At 47.6% G+C, this 21,851-nt stretch overlaps 1 protein-coding gene across 6 annotated transcripts in view; it reads right to left on the bottom strand.

Annotated features, from left to right (window-relative positions):
* Positions 1-21,851, bottom strand: part of SLC22A23 (solute carrier family 22 member 23) — a gene marked incomplete at its 3' end in the record, with an annotated part of 186,367 nt that overhangs the window by 52,178 nt on the left and 112,338 nt on the right. The window lies entirely within an intron of this gene.

Below are 21,851 nucleotides of genomic sequence, written 5' to 3'. Positions count from 1 at the left end.
TTAAGCAAAGTCACAGAGATACTTGATGCCAACGCAGCAGCATGGCTTCACGTGGATGGTGCATGAAGCTGGTGCAACGGGCATGCCTTTCTCCTTAGTTTTGTGAGACCCGAGTAGGAAAATATCTGCAATTCCAATTCCACCCCACAGACCCCCTTAGGGGATGTCCAATCCCATACACTAACCACACCACACACCATCACACAAGCATCACGGGCAGCCTTCTAAACCGGGGGCTAGGTTGGTGGATGACGAAGGAAAGTTGTCCCTTGTGGGCCAATGATTCCAGTCTCACTTCTTACTCTCCCCTCCCTGCAAATGGGACGCCGTGACCGGTGCACACGTTAGTGTTACTATAGATATGAGTTCATGGCCAGTGTTTCCTTGGTGGGCTTCCCTTGTTCTTCTCCCATGAGTAGTCTGAGCAATCCTCTAATTCCTTGGTACTTGGACCTGAAGCATCAGCAGCTCCTGGGAGTGTGTTAGAGGTGCGAGCTCAGGCCCCACCCAGACCCAAGAACCAGCACCTGCAGGTTAACATGGTCCCCAGAGCTCTACTCAGGAGCAATGTTCTTGCCTCCCGACACACATCTCTGACAGCTGGCTTAGTAAAATCACTTCCCAACCTCTGCACTCCTGCGTTTGCAGGAATCCTAGCTGGGAGTTCACTGTGTTTCATCAGGGTAGACAGACGCAGCTACATGGCATTTCAGCATTCCTGCAGGGGCGATGGAAAACACGGCGATCTGATGTGAGGACACAGGCATGACATTTGCAGATAATCACCTTTTTGCCTTGACTCACCAGAAAGTCTTTCCAAACTGCCTAAAATCAACCACATTCTAAAGGTGGCTATAAAGATGTGTGTTTTTAAAGCAATTACCAAAGAACCATAGGCGCTTGAAGCTTGCCATTAATCCCATGTTCCTTCCGGGTGATGAGAAGCGGGTTTTCGAAGTGAAAGAGAGGGAGAAATCCATCAGGATGTTAAAAGCCTATGCCCCAGCATGTGCAGGAGGGAGGACATGGCAGGTAGATCATCTCTGCCCACGAAGGGCCAGCCCAGCTCTGCACACGGGAGCGGTTGGTCAATGCTTCACACACTTCGGAGATGCTTCTGGACTCCTGGCCAGGCCACTGGCCTTGGTCTTGAAAGGCAGAGACACCTGCCACCAGCAGGGCATGATGTCCCCAACCCAGCCACCCACGAAGCACCTGGGATGTGTCAAATAATAGGTAGCCCGCAGGCAGGTGTCCATGGCTCTGAACTCCCAGCTGCCAGCAGCACCTGTGAAGGCCCGGGCTGCACACGGTGTCATCACTTCTTAGAGCTACTTTCTTTGCCAATGGGCTGACCTCAAGTCATCTGAGTAGGTTTTCACTTATGGCAGCAACCTCTCCTTCATTTTGTAAAACAATTTAAGGTCACAAAAAACTGTCATCTGAGGTGATGCATCATAGATTCGAACCCCAAAATATCTCAAGCATCTAGTGTGCAACCCTTTTGCGCATAGCTAAGAGCCTGGAGGCCAGTGCCAGACAGCCTGAGTTCAAATCCTGTCTCTAGCGCTTATGAACTTGTGACATTGGTTCAGACATCTGGAGTTCTGTGCCTCAGTTTTGTCATCAGTAAAATGAGCTGTTATGAGCATCAAAGAAGCATAGAATGCCTGAATACAGTGGCTCCATCACTCGAATACAGCTCCACTGTCACCTCTCAACCAGGAGCCCCACCTTATGGCTATATGTTAGTTTTTATAAGTAACTAGAGGCCTGGTGCATGAAATTCGTGCATGGTGGGGGGGGGTGTCCCTCAGCCCAGCCTGCACCCTCTCCAATCTGGGACCCCTCGAGGGATGTCCAACTGCCTGATTAGGCCCAATCCTAAATGGGCAGTCGGACATCCCTCTCACAATCCAGGACTGCTGGCTCCCAACTGCTCGCCTGCCTGCCTTCCTGATTGCCCCTAACTGCTTCTGCCTACCAGCCTGATCACCCCCTAACCACTCCCCTGACAGCCTGATACCTAACTGCTCCCCTGCCAGCCTGTTTGGCCCTAACTGCCCTCCCCTGCTGGCCTGGTCACCCCTAACTGCCCTTCCCTGCAGGCCTGGGTCCTCCCCAATTGCCCTTTCCTGCAGGCCTGGGTCCTCCCCAATTGCCCTTCCCTGCAGGCCCAGTCATCCCCAACTTCCCTCCTCTGCAGGCCTTGTCACCCCTAACTGTCCTCCCCTGCAGGCTTGATTGTCGCCAACTGCCCTTCCTTGCAGGCCTGGTCCCTCCCAACTGCCCTCCCTTGCAGGCCTGGTCCCTCCCAACTGCCCTCCCTGCTGGCCATCTTGTGGTGGCCATCTTGTGCCCACATGGGGGCAGCCATCTTGTGTGTTGGAGTGATGGTCAATTTGCATATTACTCTTTTATTAGATAGGATAGAGGCCTGGTGCACGATTGGGGGCCAGTTGGTTTGCCCTGAAGGGTGTCCTGGATCAGGGTGGGGGTTCCCTTGGGGCATGGGGCGGCCTGGGTGAGGGGCCTGTGGTGGTTTGCAGGCTGGCCACGCCCCCCAGGGACCCAAGCGGAGGCCCTGGTATCTGGGATTTATTTATCTTCTATAATTGAAACTTTGTAGCCTTGAGCGGAGGCCAAGGCAGGCCAGGGCTGCGGAATCTTGGCTTCCTCCATCACTGGGGGCAACTCAAGCCTCCTGCTCTCTCCAGCTCCGTGGCTGCCGCCATTTCTGTTTGGATTTATTTATCTTCTATAATTGAAACTTTGTAGCCTTGAGTGGAGGGCTGGGCCAGCCAGGGTGTGCAGAAAGCTTGGCTTCCTCCATTACCAGGGAAACCCAAGCCTCCTGCTCGCTCCGTGGCTGCAGCCATCTTGGTTGGGTTAATTTGCATACTCACTCCTGATTGGCTGGTGGGCGTGGCTTGTGGGTGTAGCGGAGTGATGGTTAATTTGAATATTACTTTTATTAGATAGGATAATACTATGCATCATTACCATATGTAATAACATAATTATTGCCAAAACATCCCTGGGTCTCATTTGACCTCTTCATTCTTCACCGACCTGGTGAATTTCAGAGCAGGGCTGAAGTTTGTTCTAAAAAGACTGAGAAAGAGAAATAGCCTACAATGACAGTCTACACTCTTTCTTCTCATTACACTTATTTCATATTCTCATAAACCAGAAACAATCCATCAATTGAAAAACAGAACTAAGTGAATCCAAGGAAACCACCACAAAATCCCCTTTGTTAAAATCACATTTCCCTTAACACCTTAATGAAGAAGGCATAGAAGCCACTCTTAGGAGCTTGATACACTTTGTCAATAAACACAGAAATTACTGAAGGTTATGAAAATTAAATAGCACAATTAAGATTTAATTGAGGCATTTGGCCTGTAAAAAAAGGGAGCATGACCACAATCGTCTGAGCACACAGGATGCAGGAGTAGCCCCGAGGCCCTCTGCAAGGTCTGTTGGAAATGTGGTGTTTGGGTACAAGATCTCTTAGGGGGCCTTCAGAAGCTTTCAGATTCTTATACTTCTCCTGGAAGAAAAGAAAGTAGTGCTGCCCAGATCAGTCACTTCAGGTGAGGAAGGAGGAAGGCTGAGGCCCAAAGGGAAGTGAGGCATCAGAGCCTGGGTCATCAGCTCAGTTTGCTGAGTCAATGCTGCTAGGCTACAATCCCAGGTGTTCTATCAACAGTAATGTAGGTGCTGCTGTCAGGATATGTTGCAGAGGTGATTGAAGTCCACAGTCAGCTGATTTTAAGTAAAAGGGATTCTCAGATAATCTAGGTGGGCCTGACCCCATCAGTTGCAAGGCCCTAAACACAGAGCCGAGGCTTCCTTGTGGAAGACAAAAACATCTGCCCGTGGACAGCAGCTTCACCCTGACGTGCAGACTCCCCTCCTGCCGGCCTGACCCCTGGATTTCAGGGGTGCCCCACCTGCCCCCACATTTGTGTAAGCCAATTCCTTGCAGGAAATCTCTTCCTATGTATCTCCTTCTGGTTTCATAAATTCTGCAATAATAAGAAAATACCACAACAGCTTGTATTGTGTGGGCAGCAGAAAGGTTGGGAGGGGGTGCTCTGTCCCACCGACTACCTCCCCACCAGGAATCTTAGGGCCAATCTGAAAAGGAAGCAAAGGCCCCATCCAGCTGGGAAAGTCCCTGATCCTACACAGGAGCCGCTGAGAGGCTGTGGACAAAATTTCCAACACTCTCCCACTTAGAGTGATGGCAGCAAAGCAGAACTAGCAGAAATGACCACGTGGTCTGAACGAAGGGTTTGGAGGGTGCAGAGCCCCAAGGGTGGGTCCAGGTGGCTCCATCACTCGAATCCAGCTCCCCTGTCACCTCTCGACCAGCAGCCCTTCCTATGGCTCCGTGGGCTGGTGACGAGCCCCCTCTGGAGGACCAAGCTATATGGGTAGTGCTGCAAGAGGAACCCAGAGGTCAGGTGACTATTCTGAGAAAAACTAAGTCTGTGCTGAAAACCCCTGACCATGTCCTCAACATGCAAACACCCTCCTCTGGCTGACACCAAAGGCTCTGTCTTCTTGCTCACTCACTCACTTTCACCCACGCTCAGCCTGATGGGGTTTAAAAGCCTACAGTTTTGCTGGTATTCGATGACAAATGATGATTTTAGAAACTCCTTGCTTATACAATTTCATTTAAAAAAAAAAAAAAAGATTCCCTGTTCCTGTCAAACAGAGCCTAGCTCAGGGCTGGCGGGCACAGCGGCCTTGCAGCTCAGGACCTGTGGGAGGAGGGTGCAGCGCCAGACAAGGGTGTGCTGTGTGCGGAGACACGCACGCCGAAGCTCCCAGGCCAGGGCGCTGGTAAGAGACAAAGCACTGTGCTGGCAGGACTCACCCTGCTTCAATGTCTAAGCCAGTGGTTGGCAAATTGCGGTGCACAAGCCACATTGCCGCTCTGTTGACTAATGAGTTTGCCGATCACTGGTCTAAGCTATCTGCCTGCCGGAAACACCAGCCAGAGAATGAGGTTTGACATTCCCTTCCCACAGTCCCAACCCCCACCAACACACTGACTTACTTAACTGGTCACTGCATTTGGGAATTATGATTATCTAATTAAAAAATGTTTTTGGAACCAGTCTTAAAAAGATATGTCCCATCCTTCTATAATATATAAGTAAATAAAACATAATTCTTATTCTTTCTTTCTTTTTTTAAATCCTTACCCTAAGATATGTTTTTATTGATTTTAGAGAGAGAGAGAGGAAGGGAGAGTGCAACATCGACGTGAGAGAGAAATATCGTTTGTTTGCCTCCCGAACACCCCCGACCAAGGGTCAAACCCACAGCCCAGGTATGTGCCCTGACCAAGAATCAAACCCGCAATCCTTTGGTGTACAGGACGATGCTCCAACTACACTGAGCCACCTGGCCAGGGCCACAATTCTCGTTCTTTCTTAAATATATTTTTAAAAAACTGTGAGTATGTTTGCTACAATCTATCTTTTCTTGGAATTGCTAAATGTTCCTAGGTTCTCTAAAATAGCCCACAGGATTTTTCTGGGTCCGAGTTGACTAGTAATGAAGGAATATGTGAAGTTGACTGACAATATTTAGGGGAGGAAACGAGGAATGTGCTCCGCGGGAGGAGAGGCTGAGGCCCAGACTGAGGGTGGGAAGCAGGGGTTAAATTCCTTCCCTGCCTCTTCCAGGCTGGGGGACGTCGCTCAGCCTGCGTGTGCTCCTGTCTCCTGGTCTGTGAAGTAGACAGTGTCGTGCCCATTCCACACCAGTGCATGTCCAACCTCTACAGAAGGCTTCCCAGGTGCTGCTGCCTTACATACGGCCGGCCACCTCGGTGAGGCTCTGGGAGGGCTTATGTCACTAAGAGACTCACTCCAGTGAACTAAGTTCTTCCACATGGGACCTAAACTGTTCTGTGTTTTAGGCAAAACTTGGTCAGAACTGACGGAATGATACGGTGTACAAGCTCCATATGACAGGATTGGGGATTGTGGTGTTTGGGTACAAGAAACAATAAACCAGAAACAATCCATCAATTGAAAAACAGAACTAAGTGAATCCAAGGAAACCACCATAAAATCCCCTTTGTTAAAATCACATTTCCCTTAACACCTTAATGAAGAAGGCATAGAAGCCACTCTTAGGAGCTTAATACACTTTGTCAATAAACACAGAAATTACTGAAGGTTATGAAAATTAAATAGCACAATTAAGATTTAATTGAGGCATTTGGGGATTGCTGCTGAGGCTCCTCGAAAAGAATGGTCTCTTCGGGGTGAGCGGAGGTTGTGAGGGCACGGGTGGGGCGAGGCACCAGCTGTCCCTCTCCTTCCTCCCCCACCAGGGCTTCTTTCTAACCTGCCCCACCCCCCGTACAAATTCATGCACCAGATTCCACAAAAGAATTGGAGAAGTTGAATGGAGGAGAAACACGTCTCTAAGCTGATACAAGCATAGACTCCTCCCAATAAGCTCAGCAAGAATTCAACCACTTTTATTTCACACTCGCTCTATGGGAGGAGCCAGCCTGGGCAGTTTCCCAGGCCGCACTGCCCGGCTGCTCTGCTAGACCCGACAGTGCTCCACATAGGACGAGCCGGCTCAGCCACTGGAGGAGGGAGACCAGGCAGGCTCAGGAGAGGCAACGTCTCCCCAACCCAAACTGGAGTCAAGCACCACGGTGAAATACTATTCCTGGGACGGCCTGGGGAATGAGAAATCCATCAAAATAGAGGGCTCTGCTGAGTGGCTTGGCCAGCGCACAAGGGGGCAGCCTATACCAAGGCCGACTGGGCCGCTGCCACCAAGCTGACAGCCTCATGGCAAGTACACATGCCATTCACAGAAGCCACTTTTCCTTCCTTCAGACTGAGCCAGTCTCCCTTTCCTCTCCCACCCTCCTCTACTAGCAATCAAACAGCTTAGAGGCGCATGGCAGCCCTGGAGGAAAGCCTCCCTGCTGAAGGGAGGGAAGCCTGTTTTCTCAGGCGGGCCTGGACGGGAGTGGGCCACGCTGTAACGACTGCCCTGGCCAAGGACCCGGGCCCCAGGAGCCCTGTAAAACAGCCCTTTGGCCGTCGATTGTGGAATTCCTTATTATAGCAGGAAGGCCTGAAATTGCTGGGTCATGTAGACTCAAATAGCATTTTAGGGCCTGACTGTGAAAGGCTGCTATTATCGCGGCAGCTCCGAATCTTTCCTTACCCATAGGAAACTGCTTTCCCTCTTAATTTAGGACCTGCCAACCTAAAGGAATGGTTTGAAGAGTCTGAAGGCTGTTTTCTCCCCTGAGAGAAAGAGAAAAACTATGAAAATGTAAACATTCCCTAGCAATCCCATTCCTGTGTCTGCCAGACATGTGGCCATTTTAATGCTCAAACGCAGAAGTAGCAAATGAGTTAGCTGCTGGGTACCTATTTCGTCTCCAGTGCTGGGCTATGTAACAACTCCCACTCGCCATGGGCCAAACACCCAGGAGGCATTTTTCATGCATTAAACTCATGTAATCTGCATAACAACTCTATGATGTAGGTGTTGTTTTTATTGTCATTTTACACAAGAGGATCTTGAAGCTCAGAGTGATTAAGTGACCAGTCCAAGCTCACACAGCTAAGGAAGAAATGAGGTAGGAATTGAAGCCAGCCCCGCCCCCCCCCACCCTCCCCACCCCCCGCCCCCATCCCACCCTGTGCATCCCAGCCCTCTGCTGCAGGCAGGAGCAATCTTCAGAGTCCCGGGTGGCTCTGGTCTCTTCCCTGTGCCCGGCTGGAATCTGAGCTCCATGGAGGCGGCAGCCTCTTCCTCAGGGCCCAGGAGAGCGTCTGGCACACGGCAGGGGCCCTGCTCTGATAGCTGTCCAATGCAGAACTAACTGTGTAATGGGCTCTTCCTGTCTACTTTAGTCACTTTACCTGCCTTCCTCTTCCCTTAGATTTCTACAATGGAACCAGTTAGGGTCATGATGGTGAGACCAGTTGGTGACTCTGAAGAACCCAGTCTTACTAGTATGTGGAGCTCGTCAGGGCCCAGGTGTACATATGCTGATAAAACGTAAGAACCGCCGAAACCGGTTTGGCTCAGTGGATAGAGCGTCGGCCTGCGGACTGAAGGGTCCCGGGTTCGATTCCGGTCAAGGGCATGTACCTTGGTTGCGGGCACATCCCCAGTAAGGGGTGTGCAGGAGGCAGCTGATCGATGTTTCTCTCTCATCGATGTTTCTAACTCTCTATCCCTCTCCCTTCCTCTCTGTAAAAAATCAATAAAATATATTTTAAACAAAACAAAACAAAACAAAAAACGTAAGAACCATAAAACTCAGCTACCCATAGAGTTGAGTTTCGTTTCCAGACAAGTTCTTTCTGTCACCTCATGTTTTTTTTCTTTCAACTAATATTGCAATTACTCAAAATGAGGAATAGGGGTTTAAATGCTCACTAGTCTTTCTGCTCAGCAGTCGCACTGTTTGTAAACAGTGACTGATGTTCAGTGGTACACTTAAGGCTTTAATGTCACTCAGTCTTCCACATTTACTAAGAGAAGAAATACCCAAGGAGAGACATGATCTCAAACAGCAGGATAACTTCAAGTCTGCGGAAATCCTTGCATTTCGAGTCTGCTCAGCATTTTCAAGCTGAGCGAAGGAGCAGAGACAGAGACTGGGTGGTTTTAGGGTCGAGAATACACTTTAGAAATTGCCATCCAGGTTTTCCAGCAGCCAGTTCCAAAGTAACAGTTCTCAATCCTCGTTTTCTGCAGTACTAACCACCTATGAATCAAACTCACACGTACTGACTGCTCGTGCATGCATAATTAGATTATACATCCTAGCAAAAGGAGGCCTCACAGGCCTTCCGATGTAAGCCCTCAGAGAGTGAGACTGAATAGATTGCAACCCTGCCCCACAACAGCATGCACTCAGCTTCCTAGGTGTCAGAGGGCAGGGAGGTTACCAACTTTTATTTGTCATCATCAGTGCTGTCAATATTGTCATTATTTTATGAGCTTGGCAAACAATCATGAAATTAGGGGTTGGATATATGATAAATAGAATATATCTCAACAAGAGTTCAAAGTTTCATTTCTAAGTGTGGACGAAAAGGGCCACATGCTGACCTGACAATCTCAGGGGAGGCTTGCATGGCGGTCTTGCAAACTCAGAGACCTAAAGTAACCACTAAGGATGGTCTGAAATTAAACTTTAACTAAAAGCAGTTATGGTGGATAGTCACCTCCTAGGCTGGTATCTTCACTGACAAGTCAACCTTTACCTTAACTGAGCCTATCTGTCTTTTTGCATCTATAATAACATATCCTTGAAATGTCTGGGTAACTTGTAACCTCCCTTTTTCTGTACCCATTGGGGCACAACATAATGTGTTGGGCACCAGGACAGATACCACAAATTCCTTCATTGTTATCATGTTAATTGTTCCTGCACTCACCCAAGTATGTGTCTATCATTTTACTTTTTATCCAATCCCAGGGGTTTCCCTCGCTTTGCTTTCTCCTGACTCTCTAGTCTATTACCAATGGATTTCATATAACCCACCTCCGTCCCTTCCTTTGATTGCAATGTATAAATACAGATGTAACCCGCCATTCTCCATAGCATTGTCTCAATCTGTTGAGGTTCTGCTTCCCAGTAATTGTAGACAGTTAGGCTCAAACTCACAAAAATTCTTTACAGGTTTGAATGTTTTTATGTTAACACTAGAGGCCTGGTGCACGAATTCATGCACAGGTGGGAACCCTAGGCCTGGCTGGCGATCAGGGCCCAGCAGGGCTGGCCAGGGGGAGGGACCACGGGAGGTTGGCCAGCCAGGGGACTGCGGGAGGTTGGCCAGCCACAGGGAGGGTCTGTGGAGGTTGGCTGTGGGAGCGCACTGACCACCATGGGGCAGCTCCTGCATTGGGCATCTGACCCTTGGTGGTCAGAGAGCATCATAGCGACTGGTCGACTGGTTGTTCCGGATGTTCTGTCGCAATGGTCGCTTAGGCGTTTATATATATATATATAGATAAGCAACATCTAGCAATAGTAAATGCCTTTCACTCTTTGTCATGATTCTCCTACTCAAGGAAGAATTATTAGCAACTTAGTCTTTCTAAACAAGGCTTTCCTTTTTTATCTTCTTACCTTCCCATCTTCTTTTCAATTTGCATTTAAAAAACCTTTTCTTTTGAAAGTTCATATATTCACAAAGAAGACAGAATAGTTTAATAACTCCCTCTATACCATCTGTTAGGGTCAACAATTATTAATATTTTGCTCCTTTTGGTTCTTCTGCCCCTTTTCTCTCTTTCACTCATTCCTGTAATATTTTAAATCAAATTCTTAAAATCATGTTATTTTACTTCTAAATATAAATATATGTCTCTTTATAAAAAAGGACATTTTCTTACACAAAGACAATGCCATCATCACATCTAACAGAATTAATAAGTCTTTAATATTATTTAATACCAAGTCTGTGTTCAAAATATTCATCTCGTAAAAAGTCCCTTCATGGTTATATTTAAAAAATCGGGTCCTAAAAAGATCCATATGTTGCACATGTCTTAGGAAAAACCCTTCCCTACCTTCCCCCATGGCACTGTCTTATTGAAGAAGCCAGATGGCACAGGGCATGGTGTCTGTCACTCATGCAGCAACACCCTAGAAGGTGCGCCGACTTCAAATGATGCTGAGATGAATCAAGGGATTCCAGTGTTGGCACCTTGGCCTCCTACACTGGAGCTGCCACCAACATTTTCCCACTGGATTAAGCATCCTCTGGTGATCAATGCCACATCTGTTATTTCTTAGGGGGTGAGAATGGTGATTTTATTTTCTCATTCCACCATTCACTCTGCATTGTTTTTGCTTTGAATTATTTTGCAAAGAAGAATGTTTATTCATCAACGAGGGTTATTTCTTTACCCAGAAATATAGCTAATTCAGAAGAGGCTGCACTATAAAGTCATGATCTCCCTGCATAATGAATAATTTCACACGTCCTATCAACTTTTCCAATGGCTCCCACTGCACTCAGAGCAGAAGCAGTGTCTTTCACAGCAACTGAAGACCTCACATGATCAACCCCCACCCTCCGAGCTCATCACCGGCCACTTTCCCCGTTGGTCCCTCCACTTCAGCTCATTGGCCTCCTTGCTGCACTTACTATCTGTTCCCTGTGCCTGGAGTACCCTCCCCAGAAAGTCCTGAGCCTCCCTCCTGCCTTTTCTCAGGTCTCTGCCTGTGGGTCCCCTTGTTAGGGAAACTCTGCCAGACCACCCTGTGCAAACTAGCGATCCCTGCCCCTCACTCCCCACAGCCTCAGTGATGAGGTATCACATGGAAGCCAGCGTCTCTGGAACCATGTTCCTGGGGCCCTTCCACGGGCCTGTGAATTGGAAATGGGGGCTGGGCCCAGCCACCTGTATTACAAAGCCCTGCAGTGGCTCCGATAGTGTCCAAGTTTAAGAACCACTGCAGGGGGCTTTATAAACATACCACTCAATCCTCCTAATAACCCTGTGAGATAGGCTCTATTTTATCACCCCATTTTAGAGGGGATGACACACAGATGTCTGGGCCCAGCCACTGGAGATTCTGATTCAGGGAGCTGGACAGGGTTCACAATCTGCATGTGTAACAAGTTCTCTGGTGACTCTGTGGGTTCAGGGGGCCACAGTGTAAAAATTGGTGCTCTGAATACTGTAGGTAGAGTTTCATACATCTTAACCCTAAGCTCCCATAATTAATTCCCCCTTTGCAGCATTAGCATCTATACTAATAAAAGGGTAATATGCTAATTAGACCAGATAGACCAAATGTCTTCCGATGTCCTTCTGGACAAAGCCACGGTGGCGGGGGCCGAGGCAGAGGTGGTTAGGGGTGATCAGGCTGGCAGGGGAGAGCAGTTAGGGGCAATCAGACTGGCAAGGGAGAGCAGTTAGGGGCAATCAGGCTGGCAGGGGAGAGCAGTTAGGGCTGATCAGGCAGGCAGGGGAGCAGGTAGGGGCATCAGGCAGGCAGGCAGAGTGGTTAAGGGTGATAAGGCAGGCAGGCAGAAGGGTTATGGGTGATCAGGCAGGCATGCAGAGTGGTTAGGGGTGATCAGGCAGGCAGGCAGGTGAGTGGTTAGGAGCCAGCAGTCCCAGATTGGAGAGAGTGCAGGCTGGGCTGAGGGACCTCCCCCCAATGCATGAAATTCGTGCACCAGGCCCCTAGTATAAAAATAAAATAAAGCTACATTACAGGTTATAACACTTGTTGGTTTGCTGATCTTAGAGTGATCATGTCATTGCTTTTTCCCGTTATCAGACATGTGATTTATTTTTTTCCATTGAAGAAAATAGTTCTTCCAATGTCCAAAGGGCAAGTGAGGCAGAGGCACAAAAGACCTGAAGTTGCAAAGAAATTAGACTCCCAGACAATTTCAGCTGAAAGGAAACCCAGAGAATACTGACCAGGGATAGCAAAGTCCAATGCCAGGCAGGTGAGAAACGTGCCAAACCAACCTGGTGGGAGGGGCGGGGCCCTGGCAAATCCCTGAGTGCTTGCCCAGTTTAAAGGCCTTTAAATTCAATTAGAAAATAAAACACTGTCTAGGTCACACAAAACATGGCAGGGGTCAGGGGATGGCCACACAGGGCAGCTGTAGATGCAGGCGTCACCTGACCTGCTCGCTTTATTGAGGGGAAGTAAGGTCACAGAGTTGGTTGGTACCAAAGGCTTGACACGAATTCCAAGCCCAGGGCGCTCTGGAGAACACGAGTCGCTGGATTGCTGCTGGTTTATTTTTAAATGGAGATTACAATAAAAACAAGAAGCAAACTCAATGTGACATAAGGCAGTTAAAATTAGCTCTCTCCTCCTCCACCAAATCAGGAAACCCCTGTGTGCTATATTCATCCGACAACATCAGCCAACTGAACAAAGAGTCAGAGAGCCAGCAACTGTGAAGGGATTTTCAGGGAGCAGGTCCTTGGGGAGAGGCTAGCGTGCCAGAGGGAGCATGGCGTATCCTCAGCAGCAGCTGCAGCAGGACCTGAGAAGCTCAGAGACCCAGGGCCACCTTGTCCCAGGGACACCTTGCTTCTGACAGTTGTTGTTCTATGACATGTTTGCCTTCGAATCTGCTGCACATGGGGGTGGGGTGGCATGAGAATTTTGACACTACAGAGCATTGGGTCTCAGCCAAGTCCTGCCCGGGACTTGGGGACAAAGCCCCTCTGTGGCCTGGCCTCCTGTCCCATGTGGGAACCAAGCCTCTGAGGGCATGGTCTGTAGTCCCCTCCAGGGAGCCCGAAGGTCACACGGCAGTCACCACACCCACACACCCACGCCCGCTGTGCTGACAGTGTGGGCTCGTGAATAGATGCTGAGTAACACATTTGTAACCTTCAAGTATCAGAATCCTCCTCTGCTTAAATCCCACTGTGGGCGTGGCTCCTCACAGCTCAACTAGAGCTCACAGTGCAGGACAGTGCATCACTGTGACTCCACTTACTCACAGCTGTGTGCCCTTGAGGCAGCCACTTACCCTCTTAAACCCTCAGTCAGGGCCTCCTTCTCTCCTGGAAGTCAGGAGCATGTCTCTTGGGGGGTTTGAGTGGGGGTGGGAAGGAGCTCTATCTCTAAAATGTACAAAATTCTAACCCCAGGACCCTGGGGAACAAGCACTACATTGGCGCTGGTCTGCTGTGCTTCAGGAGTGGCTGTGGGAAGCTATAAAAAATGTGCACACAGAGATTTGTACCTCACCCCACTCAGCGGTTAAGCAAATGTTCCCAACAAACTGGGAATCAAAACGTCCTGGGGGTCACCTACTCCAGGCAGTGGAGGTAGGAGAGGGCGCCCATCACCATTCCTCTTCCATTGTCACACCACACATTTCTCACCAGAGCTGACTGCTCCAGCAGCGTTCAGGGCGGCTCTCCCTTTAATTCACCCAATACTGCTGACAGATGATTGCACTTAAAGCCCAGCTCTGTTATATTTTAACACTGCTGAAAATGCCAAGTCAACCAGGCCACCTCCTCCTGGACCCAGAGCACTCAGTAGCCACATTCTAGAACCTCGGATTCTCTTTCCTCTGTGCCTGTCAGTGTCTCCCCCACAGCCTTAAGCTCCTTGAGAATGAAAACCATGTCTGCTCCTCTCTGCAACCTTCTTAAGGTGTAGCACTGTATTCAGCACCTATCAGATGCTCAGTTAATGCCGAATTAAAATGGCAAAAACAAGAGAGGCACACATTTCCATGTCAGCCAAAGAACTGGGTCAACACAGAAAGGACTGCAGCTTGTATTAAGCACCTTCACACGAGGGCATGAAGGTCTGTCATGAGTGGGACCTCCAAGGGCTCTGCACCAAACACAAATGCACGGAGCTCCTTAAAGATGCCGGCACAGAGAAGCCGGCAGGCTGTTGGGTAGCGCAGCTCTCCACCACACCCCCACTGTGGGTGCTGCTGCCCAGACAGAGCATCTTGGGACAGTAAGGGGCAAGAGAGCCCCAGGTGAGAGCCCTGGAAAGAGAGCTTGGAAGTGACCCAAAGTGAAACCCAAGAGATGTGGCAGATGACAGGGTGGGGAGAGAACGCCCCGGCAGAGGGAGCGGCGGGTCAAGGGGCGAGTAGCCAGTCCTTCCTTAGGTGACACAATAGCTTTGCACATATTATTCCTACTACAACTAACACCCATGTCAACCTCTTCCCAAATTTTGATAAAAATAACACCAGAATGCTTTTCCACACACCCCTCCCCAATCTGATAACCCAGCACCATGTGCACAGGCTTTGATGGAGGCTGAAGATGATCTGTCTTCAAAGACAGAGTCAAGCTTTGCTTTTTGCTACCTGTTCACTCCCCAGGGGCTGCCCATTCCCAAGCCTTGGCCCCTTCCCTCCTGGGCAAGAGCCTCAGCTTATCAGCTCACAGTGCTTGAGAATCAAAATGACTCTCCACTCAAGTCCAGTCCACCGTCCCTCCTTTTGTTTCCCACAGGCTCTCCCACAGAACGAGATGTCCAAGAAGGACAGCCTGGAGAGGGCAGTAGAAAGAGCAGAAGATTGGAAATTGGTTGGAATTTCCATTTCCCAAGTACCAGCTGGGTGGCATTAAACAAGGTATTTGACATTCTCATGATTCTCTTATGAGATGATGACAGATACTGTCTGGAAGACTTGGCATGAGAGTGAAATAAAATAATATAAGGCAAAACGCCTGGCATGTTTGCTTGGTGCCCTGACATGGCATATTAGTGTAATCATTTAAGGATGCAGGTCAACAACCCCACAGAGGCTGTAACAAAATGTAAAAGTTGATTACCTTTGTGAAAGTTAAAGACTTTTTTTGCATAAGAATGGCAATTTCCAGAGTGACTAGATTTCCAACAGCAGTATAAGGCCCTTTCTTAATGATCCATTGTATGAAGGTGAAAACCGATTTTCAAGGTCCCATGTGAAAAAGGATGAGACAATGACCATAGCTAACGCAGAACGCAATCCTGAAAAATGGATGGGGCCTTCTGGGAAAAGACAGGACCCACTGTGCTCGAGATGGGAGAACAGAGAGGTTTCCCCAAGGTGTTTTTGATTTTGATGCAATCATTTTGGAAGGGACATGTTTAGTATTTGGAAAAACAGAAGTGGAGGCAATAGAGTTTTAAAGTAATTCTATTTAAAATAGTGTTCTCACACTACATTTCCTTCTTTAAGGATAGAGCTGAGTGATCAGAAGCCCCACACTTAATGTTCCACACATTCGGGGGCATCTTCATCACATAGACACATTCCAATCGTGTTACATTATTCAGAACGACCTGCTGTGAGCTTAGGGATTACTTGGCTCTTGGTTCTGAAGGAAACGTGTTCAGGACACACAGCACTTTAAAGAGAACTGTTGCCCTACATCAAGGCCTTGGAGAGACTGGCCTGGTTCACAGACGCCCTTGGGAGGGTTGATGGGCAGAGAATTTCTCAGAAAGCATTCCCTCATACCAAGGTGAGAGAGAACATGTTAAATACAAAGGATTTAAAGTTTTAAAAACCCTTCCATGGAATTACAATTTTTGTTGTTCAAAAGACTTTATGTGAAAGCCTACCTTTAACATGTTGCAAGATGAAGTTTTCAGTAAAACAAGTATCAGACTTCTCCAATGTGTTTTATGGTCCAGAACATAAAAGCACAGAAAAAGCCATTCTATGACTCCCCACTGGATATGATGGGCAACCACTAGTTAATCTCTTCTATGGTATGAGGTGAATTCAAATGTAAATGCTGCCACACAAAACAACCCCAGATGTCTAGGGTAAGTGTTCAGCCAGCACTTCTGATTCATGCTGGGCAGCCTTTGACAATGTTGACAGAAGAGAAGGAGGCAAGAGAGCAGAAACCAAATGAACAATTCATTTATCATCTTTGGTGACCAGAGCTTTCCTGCCAGCATCGGGGGTGGGACAGCGGGAGAGAAGAAGCCTGTTTGGCAATAAGATACAAGCAAAGAAAACTATAGGACATTGGTATGGGAAAAATAAAATAAAATTCAAGTGATGTACCTTATGTAAAATAAGTAATGTAAACTCTTGGAAAGTTAAGATTTTTAAAAAATCATATAACTTAAGTCTCCATGTAATTCTCTCGTTTCATAAACAAATCCCAGGGCCCAAGTGGTTACATATATTTTGATTCATGGACAGAGGAAGCAATCTGCCCAGTAGGGTTAAGAAGATAATCCAAGTTTAGTAACTCCTCACTACCATTTTGTTCATTTAGGTAAATAATATGGGTTTAAATGTGTCTGTGTGAAAAATTATTTCCAGTCACCATTTTGTTCTAAGATGTAACCCTAAATTTCAAATCAAACTCATTAGGGCTTAATATTTTAAAAATAGGTGTCTCCTTAACATATTTCAACTCCTTCAAAAAGTTATGGTGTGTCTAGCAAATTGAGATAAAGCAAAATTGAAAGTGCTATTGTCATAATTAGCTAGTCTATATATATAAAAGCCTAAGTGACCCTTACGACAGAACACCTGGAACGACCTGAATGACAGGTCACTATGATGCACACTGACCACCAGGGATTAGACCAGGGGTGGGCAAACTTTTTGACTCAAGGGCCACAATGGGTTCTTAAACTGGACTGGAGGGCCGGAACAAAAGCATGGATGGAGTGTTTGTGTGAACTAATATAAATTCAAAGTAAAGGAGCGGAGGGGAGAGCAAGAGAACCCTCCGCTCTTTCTGCTCCGCGGGCCGGATAGAACAGCCGAATGGGCCGGATCCCATGGCTGGGTTAGACGCTTAATGCAGGAGCTGCCCCCAGCCCACAGGCCCCGATCATTGATGGGTCTTGCCGGCCAACCTCCTGGTCCCTCCCCCCAGCCGGCAGGCCCCAATCACCTGATCAGGGCCAGGCCCTCGGGCTGTGATGGGAAATCGGGGGTGGGTGGCTGTGGACATGGCCCCTTTCCCAGGGGGGCCAAGGGTTGGCTTTCTCCTCGGGGCTGGCGGCCAACCTCCCGGTCCCTCCCCGCAGCTGGCAGGCCCCAATTGGCCCACTGCCCTCTGCTGCGATGGTGGTTGGACCCTCCCACTGGCCAGCAGGCCCAGATCACCTGATCGGGGCCAGGACCCCGCCCTCCCCCATCCCCCGGGCTGGGACAGGGAACCAGGGGTGGGTGGTGGCGGAAGCGGGCGGTGAGGGAAGGAGAAGGCGAGGAGGTGGGGAGGCGGGGAACCTGAATGGCCCTGATCACAGGCCAGGCCTAGGGACCCACCCGTGCATGAATTTCATGCACTGGGCCACTAGTTATTAATAATAGGAAGAGAGCAAAGGGGAGGCTAGACATTGTAAGCATGGTCATCTGGACAGCTTCACCAGGAAGCTGCAACTTCATGCTCCCCAGGGAACCATGGGCCCATCCCACAGATCACTGGGGGAAGGGATGGAACAAAGGCGTAGATGGCGCATGCACAGTGAAGTCAGGGTGACACAGGAAGTGCTTGCCTGTTAGTCTAATCTGGGAAACAGATAATTGCAAGTGGGTAAAATCGAATCTTTAAGGATTAATTGTTTAAGCTCCTGGTTAAAATCTCCAGACAAAGAGTTCACTCTCTTGCCTGTTCTTGCTTTACTCATACCTCTTGCTCCTCTCTTGCTCAGTGACCTGCACGCATCTGTCCTCTCATCATAGCCATGTGGCCTTAAGCAGCTGCATGTCCCAGGGTCATGCAAACTCCACACGCAGGATACTGGACTGGACTTTAATATGGAACAGGGTCTCTGGGCAGTGGCCTTAATTCTAGCCCTGCTGAAGACAAAATTGGACTTTTCCCATGATGGGATGAAGGGAAATGCAACACTGGTAACCCAGGGGTTTAATTTCACGAAAATAAAGATCACTCATCCTCCTGTGCCAGTGTCAGGAAATTCCTTTCCTTGCGACATCACAAGAACTCCACTTCCACCGGTAACAGATGGGGACACAGATGGCACCCCACTGATAACAAAAGGAGCAAACCATTTCATTTAGGCAACTTTGAAACTGAAGTGCAGAATACAGTACAGTCCTGGACACTGAAAGTGAGGCCATCCTGGATCACCCCCCTGTTTGGTTTTCCCAGATTCAGAGGTCCTAGAAACAGTGCTCCCCAAAGTGTGGCCTCCTGACCTGCTGAGTCAGACTCCCTGGGGCCCTGTGCCAGACGGAATCAGATATTCTCAGGGGGAAGCCGCCAGTCAGAGGGTGACAGGGCCTGGGAAGGAGATCTTGCCGCACAAGGAAGCCTGAGGACCTTTGCCATAAGTGTCAGCACAACTCCTGGGATTTCTCATCCCCCTCAAACCACCATCACACAAATAACACCTTCCCCTGTGAGTGCTGGTGGGAGAGCTTTTCCTCTATCCTCTTAAGTCAACCGCTGGGGGCCTGTGAATTAAACTGACAAAGATTAACAAGAGAAAATACAAAGTTTACTGAGGAAGGTTTGTATGGGAGTGGCGGTGGGCCCACAAAGAAAGTGTGGCTTGAAAAAGCAGTTCGAATTTGGGGCTTATTCATCATCTTAACACAGGGAGAGAGTTAGGATTTCAAGGGACAATTAAATGATGGGAAATGATTGCGGAACAGATGAGGGAAACTAGTGGGAGGCAAGTTTGTGTTAGCAAAGTGTGTTCGCAGTTCTCATCTCTGGTGACATGACTCGTGCTTTCCCCTGAAATTAAAGGGGGTCTTAAAACAGTGGGATTGTTTTGAAAAGATCTGCTCCTTTAGGCAGTCAAGGGGGTGCAGAGAAAACCTCAGCTTTCATCTGTTGAGTCTCAAATGTCTTTAGCTCAAAATAATGCTTCTGCCACAGTGGTGTACTGGGGAGCCTTTAGTAGCAAACACAGTCACCAGATTGCGACATTTATTCCTGCCTACCTGCATTCTTGTCGTGTAAACAACAGTTACTTGTATTTCACAGGCGTGTGTGTGTGTGTGTGTGTGTGTGTGTGTGTGTGTGTGTGTGGAAGGGGCCAGGGAGGATGCTAAGAAGCTGGTTACCAAAGAGGGCTCAGGTCATATGGTTTCTAGTATTTAGGACTTGAATTTAGATCTTTTAATTTAAAAATCAACTATCCTTTAAGAACAAAGCAAACAACCTTGCCCTCAAATACATACACAAATTCCCTTGATTCAAACATACAGTTTTCCTTTCAGTCATCTCTTTTCAATAGACTAGCACAATTTACCAACACAACCATTAGGGAGAACGGCCTCTAATAAGCTAAATTTATGAATGATGGCTCCCTCCAGTGTGGCTGAGACATAATTAAATACTCAGCAACCAGTCAATGGTTTAAGGACCATAGATTGCTCTTGAATTGTCCATCTGCTTCCAAACATAATGACACTTGGTGATTGATGACCTCAGGGGCTAGCGTGTAGTTCAACCCAGTGAAGAGCTAATCATTACCAAACACTAGTGCCTATTACAGAGCAGACTTACACAAGAAAAAAAAAACATTTCATTAGAAAAGGACAAGCGAAGGTACAAGATGGCAGAAGAAGAAACTTACATTCCATATTTAGGATATAATTTCCTTCAGTAAATTTCAGACTTGGTTCAGTAATTCCTAAGATCTTTTAAGAGGATGTCTGCTAAGGAATGGCACATAAAATAGAATATGCAGCCCTGTCTCTGATGGTGTTGGAGAAGTATCCTGGCTTCGGCAGCTTTTTCTTCCAGACTGCAGTGCTCAATATGGTAGCCATGCATGGCTATTTAAACCTAAGTTTAAATTAATTACTATTACCTAAATTAAACTTTTAGTTGTTCAGTTACACCACTCCCATTTCAAACATTCTACTGGACAGCACTGGTCTGGAATCTGGTGGCAAAGTGTTGAAATGAAGAAGAAACATTGCCAGCACGCTCCAGGATATTTAAGTAAGAAGGAGGGAAAACTGAACTTAAATATTTTTATTAAAAATATTTCAAGTATATTGAAAAAATGAAGAAATAATAGAGAACATGTGTGTGCCCAATGTAAATGTCAAATATTTACATTTAGCATCCCCTCCCCCAACTTTTTTTTCAGTGAGAATAAGAAATAAAACACAGATATGTGGAAGCCCCATGGGAGCCCGTTAATCAGCTCAATAAAGAAATACCTTGCTGAAAAGTTCAAAGTGTATTGTACAAAAGCAATGGTGCCGGACATAACCATGTGGAGAGAGACCTGGGCACTGGGACCACGTGGCATGGGGCCTAAGTGTCCTGGAGAACTAATAATAATTCTAGAATATTTGGAGTTCCATTGAAGGTGAAGGAAAAACTAATGTGAATTCACAGAATGATGCATAAAGATTCTTTCTCTAAAGGTAGAAACAGAGAGTGTGTCTTGAAAAACCAATTTCAGACTTTAAGCACATAAAAGTAAGTAATGGTCAAGCAATCACAAACTCCTTCAGTGTCAGCTCTGGGAGCCCAGCTGAGGCATCTCTCTAGGCTTGTAAATCATTCAGCAAATTTTAAGTATCATAAAACAAGGGGAACCTTCACTGAGCAATCGCCCTTTACACAGAAAATAGATACTTATTGTCCAATACTTGACAAAAGATCCATGGCTAAGTCTGCAATAAGTATGTCTCTATGTCATTTGCTGGTTTTGTCAGAATTATTTACACTCTTACATTTACTGTCACTTCTATACTCCAACCCAGCAGATCCTAGGCATCAGCATTTGAGGAATTACCACACAGAGGTATTTCAATGGCCATGGAGGTTCAAATGATTGAGAAACAAATGCAAAAGTGTGTCGGAAGTTTGTACAGTCCCTCTTCATTCATCTGAAGGAAATAGTTTCCTACAGGAAAACAAACTCAAGTTACAAAGGAAGTGCATGGAGCCTACATTTCTAGAAACATGGTGCTTTTGCAGGGCAAGATGTGGGACCTGTACTGATACAGACTTAAGATGGCATGCCCCATTCCATCCCATATGATTGTATAATAAAACTGCCCTACCTGATGCTAAGCAGACTTTGCTTTACATTTCTAACCTGCTATCCATGTGCTGAGCCTTTCCCTTGTTTGGTGTCTCCTATTCTCTAAAGTAGGCAGTCTGCTGTGGCCTTCTTGAGCATTGCAGAACGTACCATGCGGCCCCAAAGTGACATGGTACCACACTTGCTGCTGGCTGTTCTATTGCAACTAAAGAGCTTCCTCTTCCTCATTTAACATGTTCCACTTACAGCTTAGGGCTGTCCAACCTGGTCCCACTGAGGTCTTTCCTACTGCAGTTGCTCAGAGCCAGAGATGGCTCCTCTCTGTCAGAGGGCATGGGCTCCCTCC

This window comes from Plecotus auritus (genome assembly GCF_963455305.1).
Source record: "Plecotus auritus genome assembly, chromosome: 2".
In the NCBI taxonomy this organism is placed as follows: domain Eukaryota; kingdom Metazoa; phylum Chordata; class Mammalia; order Chiroptera; family Vespertilionidae; genus Plecotus; species Plecotus auritus.
This window is presented reverse-complemented; position numbering and strand designations above follow the sequence as displayed.